A 6,325-nucleotide genomic window follows, 5' to 3' on the forward strand; every position below is an offset into this window, starting at 1 on the left:
GTGCAAGAATATCTAGGATTATCCCCTAGCAAATCCATGCACGAGCACCTTGAATTTTGAGTTTTCCCGAAAATCCCCTTTCTTGTGCCCATCCTAAATCCTTTGAATCTGGTGACCAATTCTTGGGATTTTTGACTTGAGCCTTGGGGAATACCTTTGGTATGTTGTTGTGAGTCTATGGTTCAAATTTCATGATTTTTGGAGGTCATTTGATTGAGTTTCGGATATTTCTTCTCTCCTCACGAAGGCTGATTTCTAGAATTCCAGAATATTCTGGCAGATTCCGGAAATTTCCAGACCTCCACAAGTTTCCGAAGGTTTCTCCGGAAATCTTCAAAAATCCGGAATTTTCCAAAGGTTCTTTCGGATTTTTTGGAACTGAGGTGTTGTTTTTCAAAGTCCTTCCGACACTTGTTTGGACTCTTTCTTACTTCCGCTATTCTCAAATTGGGTTCCTAGCATCATTCTTAGGTCCATTAGCTCGTGCATAGCTAAGTGGACTTGATTTTGCTAGAAGAGAGATTGAGGGGAGTTTAGCCGAAGTTCTTGGAGAAAATTTGAATTGGCTCCCATTCATCCCTTCTCTGGTCGCTTTTTCGATCCTTCAATTAGTATCAGAGCTTGGTTAAGGATCATTCCACCTTAATCGGCTTTGTGATCCACGGGGCGACAAGCGAAAGGGTGATTTTGCTTGCGGATTTGGTTTTTGAGTTTTGTGCTTGATTTCAGCTAATCCTAAGTGGTGCTTTGAGCTATGGCACCTAGCTCTTATTCTATTGGTTCTTTGTCCTTAGGTGGTATGGTCACATCGAAGGACGATTACAAGTGGAGAAAGAAGCGGGATGAGCTGAACAAGGATGATGAAGCAATGGCATTGATGTGTCTTTTGATGGATGAGATGCCTCAAGAAGATGATCTCCGACGCAAGCTTCACAAGATGAGTAGAGGTAAACTCTCCCAAGGTATAATTGGTTTGTTCACTTGCCTTTGTGCTCATGGCGAGATGATTGCTGAGCTTAAGAAGAATTTGGACATGTCTAGACTTGATAATGTGAATGCTTCAACTTCATGCAAGTCTAGCTTACCTTTACCATGCAAATCTTGTGATGTTTTGCACATTGAAAATGAGAAACTAAAAAGAGATGTTTATCTTAGAGATAAGAAACTTGAATTTCATAGAAGATTACTTGATGAGCTCTCAATTGATTATGATGTTTTAAAATCTGAAAATGAAATGTTGAAATCCAATACCTCTATGCTATGTAATTCATGTGTTGCTTTAAATAATGATCTTAATAAAACTAGAGATGAAATTTCTTTGTTGAAGTCAAATGCATCTTTACCTTGTGTTTCATCTGAGTCTTTGCTTGCTAAAATTAACGAACTAAAATTGACTCACACCACATATGTTGAACAACTTGAGCATGCTAGGGCTAAACTTTATGAAATGAAATCTATGTCTTGTAGCATGTGCTCTTTGGTTCTTGATGATGATGCCTGCCTTACTTCTTGTGATAATCATGATGCTTTGCTTGATGTGAATGATGATGTTTCTTCATGTGGTCTCATTTGCACATTATGCATTGAATTGGAAAGTGAAGTTTTGACTTTGAAGCAAATGCGCGATGATATGAGCGCCCAGTTGGTTGAGCACAATGAGATGAGTGCCAACCTTGAGAAAGAAAATGAACTCTTGTGTACCACATATTCTAAGTGAATTGAAAAGGAGATGGATAATGTGAGAAATACTCCATGTGGTACTTGTGATCGCCTCAAACATGAAAATGAGGTTTTGGCCACAAGATGCAAGAGTCTTTGTGCTAAGTCTTTTGATTCTCACAATTCTTATCACTCCGATGTTGGTGTTTCCAAAATTGCTTCTTCTCAACCGGAGTTGGCTTCTTCTGTTGACCGTGAGTCTTTGGACGGTAGTACTTGTGCTAGTGCTTTGGATAGCTCTTTTATAGTTACTCCTAAGCTTGTTGCTTCTTCCGGTATTGCCCAAGACAATTCAAGTGGCAAGGGTGCTTCTCACATTTTTGGAACTCATGCTCCCAAACTGAAGTTCCATTGCACCTTTTGCAAGAAAGATGGGCATACCGATGAGTTTTGCTTTCGCCGTGTCAAGCATGAGCGACGTGTGCGTGCTAAAACTTTTAGGAAGCCACGTAGCCTTTCCCATGGCACGTGTGAGCCTAATATGGGCACCATGTCAAATGATGTTGTTGATGCTTCTTTCTCTAAGTCCCAAGGGACTTCTCACTTGAATGAGAATGATGATTCGTCCTCTCGGAACGTGCCTACAAAAAGGCCTTTGTACTATTGCTCTTATTGTGAGAAAGATGGGCATCAAAAGAGCTTTTGTTATCATCGTGCAAGACAAATGCGGCGAACTCGTGTTTCTAGGTCTTTGGTTATTCATAGCCCTTCTCATGATATGAACACTTGTGAGCCTAGTAAGAAGCTACATTTCATTGATGGGTTTTATGACTCCTTCTCTAGTGAGTTAGGTCATGCTCGTGGACATGCTTCTAATTCTTCTTATGTTGGTCCACAACATGGTTCTCATGGTGCTTGTGTTGGTTCTTCTCTTAAGATCTTGGGGGATCATTGCCTTTTTGCTAGTGGTAGCACTTGTTCTTCTTCTTGCGTTGCTCCTTTGAGGCATGTTTCCAAGGGTATTTCAAAATCATCATATTTGAACCGGCATTTGCATCATGCTAACCCACATGATAAGTTGAGTGCATCTTTTACCCGTATGACTAAGTTTTGGATTCCCAAGTATATGCTTGCTAACCCTTTGGGATCCAAGACTCGGTCTTCTTTGTCCCCTCATGTGTAGGTACGGGGATGCGGGTGGAGGACATGAGCTTGAAGGGACTTGATCTTTTTCTTGAGGTGATTGAGACTTGATGGTTCTCCACACCGTTTGAATGTACACTTGTATAGTGAGTTTTTCCTTTCATGTATACTACTCACTTGCGGACTCTTTTGCATGTTTTATACTTGTATCATGCTGTGAATATACCATGGTAGGCTAGCCACCATTTTATGTTAGCATGTGTGATCTTCATGTATATCTTGTCATGCTAGCTTTGTAATATATCTTGGTGGATGATCCACGTGAACATCGTGCCATGCTTTAGCTTAGTCTTCATATTGGTTATGGCATGTTGTTCATTTGGTATCATTTTAGTATCTTTGTATGATCATTTGCACCTTGTCGACATGTTTCCTTACCCAAGCTTTTATTCATAAATGTGGAATCATGTTGCAATGCTTTAATTTCTCTCACTAGTATCATCATTACATTGTGTGACATGAATTGAGCTTTATCTTGCTTTTGCGCTTGCCTTATCTTTGGGTCGCATTTTGCTCCTTCTTTGGATTTTCTCTTCCTTTTGATTGGTGTTGGAGTTTTTCATTTTCCCTGTTCTTTTCCTAGTTTTTGTTTGCTAGTTGTCTGTGGTTGAGGGGGAGTTCAGCTTCATTCGAGGGGGAGTTTGGACCAAGGACTTGCTTTGGTTTTTGATATCCGCTTTTGATTTTTTTAATTGGTATCACATTTGATCTTTAAATTAGATTTCATTTTCTTCAAGTGATATCAATTTTTGATCCTTCAATTACTATCTTTTCTATGGTACTCAATTGGGATCCTTGGTGGTTCTTCTTTTGCCATGGAGCTTTTCCTGGATTTGGTTGACCCCTCATGAGCTTTCTTCATTTTGAGTCGAACCCCATCTCTTTTAACACTGCATTACATTTGTATCATATTGCACCATGTACACTTTGCACTAGATGAGCTTCTCCTATATATCCTTAGCATTTCCTTATGCTATTTGTGAGCTAGTGCATTGGTTGGTGATTATGTAGCAATGTGCAGCATATGCTCTTGATGATATTGTCATATAACCATGTTGAGCTAAATGCTTTTGTGAATCAAATGTTAATCTTGAATAATGAATTCTGAAATGCTTATCACTCATGACTAGCTACCTATTTATGCATTGCTCTTGCTTGAATGCTAGCTCCATGTTTAGCTTCTACTTGGAATTCATGTTCTTTTCAATTGGATCAAAGATCTAGGTATCATTGCAAATGTTTAGCCCATGATGCGTTCCTTGGGGAAGCATGGCTTCTTTGTGTCGCAAAGGCACTTCATGTAACTTGTTTAATGTGAATGATGATAAAAAAAATTCAGTAATTCACCAAGTTTTTGTGCTTAACGTTGATATCCTTGCTTGCTTAGTTGTTACGTGATGTCTACCAAAAGAAGTAGGCACATGCTTTCAACAAGCCTTGACATGACTTGTGATGCATATGTGGGTGTTTGCAATGATCTCTTGTTGAGAATGTATCTTCCTTGTATGAGCTCTGATGGCCTAGTTTGCTTCTTTCTTGAATGATTCATGACTAGGTGCTTCCTCATGTGGTGATACTTTTATAAAGTGCAAATTTGTCAACTTGCTTCGTCTTTTGCTTATATCATAATATCCTCTTGATGGCGATGCAATTGCTCTTTATGATCTACCTACTTGTGCATTATCTCAGTTGTAGCCTTTGCAAGTGCTTTGTGATATATTTGAGAAGCTTGGTAGGTTGTACACCCATGGCATGCATTTTGTGCTGGTGTGTATCTTATATTTGCATTTAATGGGGAGTTTTGCATTTGAGGGGGAGCATGCATTCTTTTGCTCTTGTGCATGTATTTCATTGTGGCATGTTTTCAGGGGGGAGTGCATGTGTTACGGGGGAGCTTGTGAGTTTTGTGCTCTCTTTTGCTCTTTTGCCAGTTGTGTTGAGCTTTTACCTCTTCTTGAGGAACCGACATTTGGTTTGAGCTTTCGATCGTCACATGATTGGTGTTGAGCCCTTTTTGCCTCTTCTTGAGGGATCATGTGTTTTCGATTTTCACATGATTGGTGTTGAGCCCTTTCTGCCTCTTCTTGAGGGATCATGCGTTCTTTGTCTCGGTTGTGTCAAGCTGTTGCCTATGTCTTTGGGGATTGAGACTTTACTAAGTTGATTTTGCCTTTGTGATGTTTCTCATGCCAAGTGACTTTAATATTTGCCTTTACATGGCTTTCGATCACTTGGATGAGAGTTTTGCCTAATTGATTCCACAACTTGGCTTTTATGGCTCTTCTCATCTCAAGTGACTTTGATCTTGGCTTTTGATCACATGGATGAGATTTTTGGCTTTTACCTTTCAAACCATTTCTTGCGCTTGAATGTTGTCAACACACTCATCAAGGGGGAGATTGAGAAATCAAGTTGATATGAACCTTGATTTGATTGTGATGAGCGTTTGACAAATGTTGAAATGGCTTTGATGGCAGTTTGGGATTCATGCAGCTCTTATGTCTTTTGCTTGACTCTTCGGTTGCGTTAAGCCTTGTCTCTTCTTTGGGAACCGAGAGTTTTTTGTTTGGAGCTTGCATGATCCTTTCTCCTACCAAGTTGCCTTGTGTTTGCTTTTTCTTGGCTTTTGGGCACTTGAATGAGTTCTTTTTTGCTTCCAAATCATCTTTTGTCAATGCACTTATAAAAGGGAGATTAAGAGACCAAGTTGACATGTGCCTTGGTCTATTTGTGATGAGTGATTGACTAGATGATTTGAGGTTTTACCGGTTGAGTCGATATTCCATATGCACTTGATTATGCTAACGGCTAATCGAAGGTGTGAGTTGTGCATTGTGTTGTGGTGTTTGTGTAAACCATATGTTGTATGTTGTGTCTCTTGGCTTGTGATATGCAAGTGTAGGATGTCACATGGCGGTCGACGGCATGAGGTGAAGGTCAAGCGCGAAAGGTTCATGCCGATGTACTAGGGCTGTGAAGGGTGGACACAAGTAGGTTTGGACTAAGGGAATCGAGGAGTCCTGGCGGAGTCATGGGAGATCCACATGGTGCACGGAAGAGCAAGAGTACACGGACGGTAATGGAGACGACGTCGGTCGAGTCAAGAAAGACGGGGACAAGTCGAGTAGGAGGCCCGGGAGCCGGGAGCGAAAGACTTGGAGGCGTCGAAGACTTGGTGGAGGCTGGACACGTGTCGACATCGATGAGTCACGGGTTGTGGGGCATGCAAGAGGATTTGACCACGAGTGAGTCACGCTAGGTGGGTGTGCAGAGGGTTTGGGTGGTTTGGACCTCAAAACCACCGCGCAGGCAGGTTTGCCAGTTTGGGCCTCAAAACCAGGGGCGAGTTCGGTGCAGCCGGACAATGTCGAGTTAGAGGACACGTGGCACCATCGCGAAGCTTGCGTCGAGGCGAAGCGAAGTCGTGAAGGCGTCAGCTCCGTCCGATGAACGAAGAAAAAGT

This window comes from Setaria viridis, chromosome 2 (assembly GCF_005286985.2).
Source record: "Setaria viridis chromosome 2, Setaria_viridis_v4.0, whole genome shotgun sequence".
NCBI lineage: Eukaryota > Viridiplantae > Streptophyta > Magnoliopsida > Poales > Poaceae > Setaria > Setaria viridis.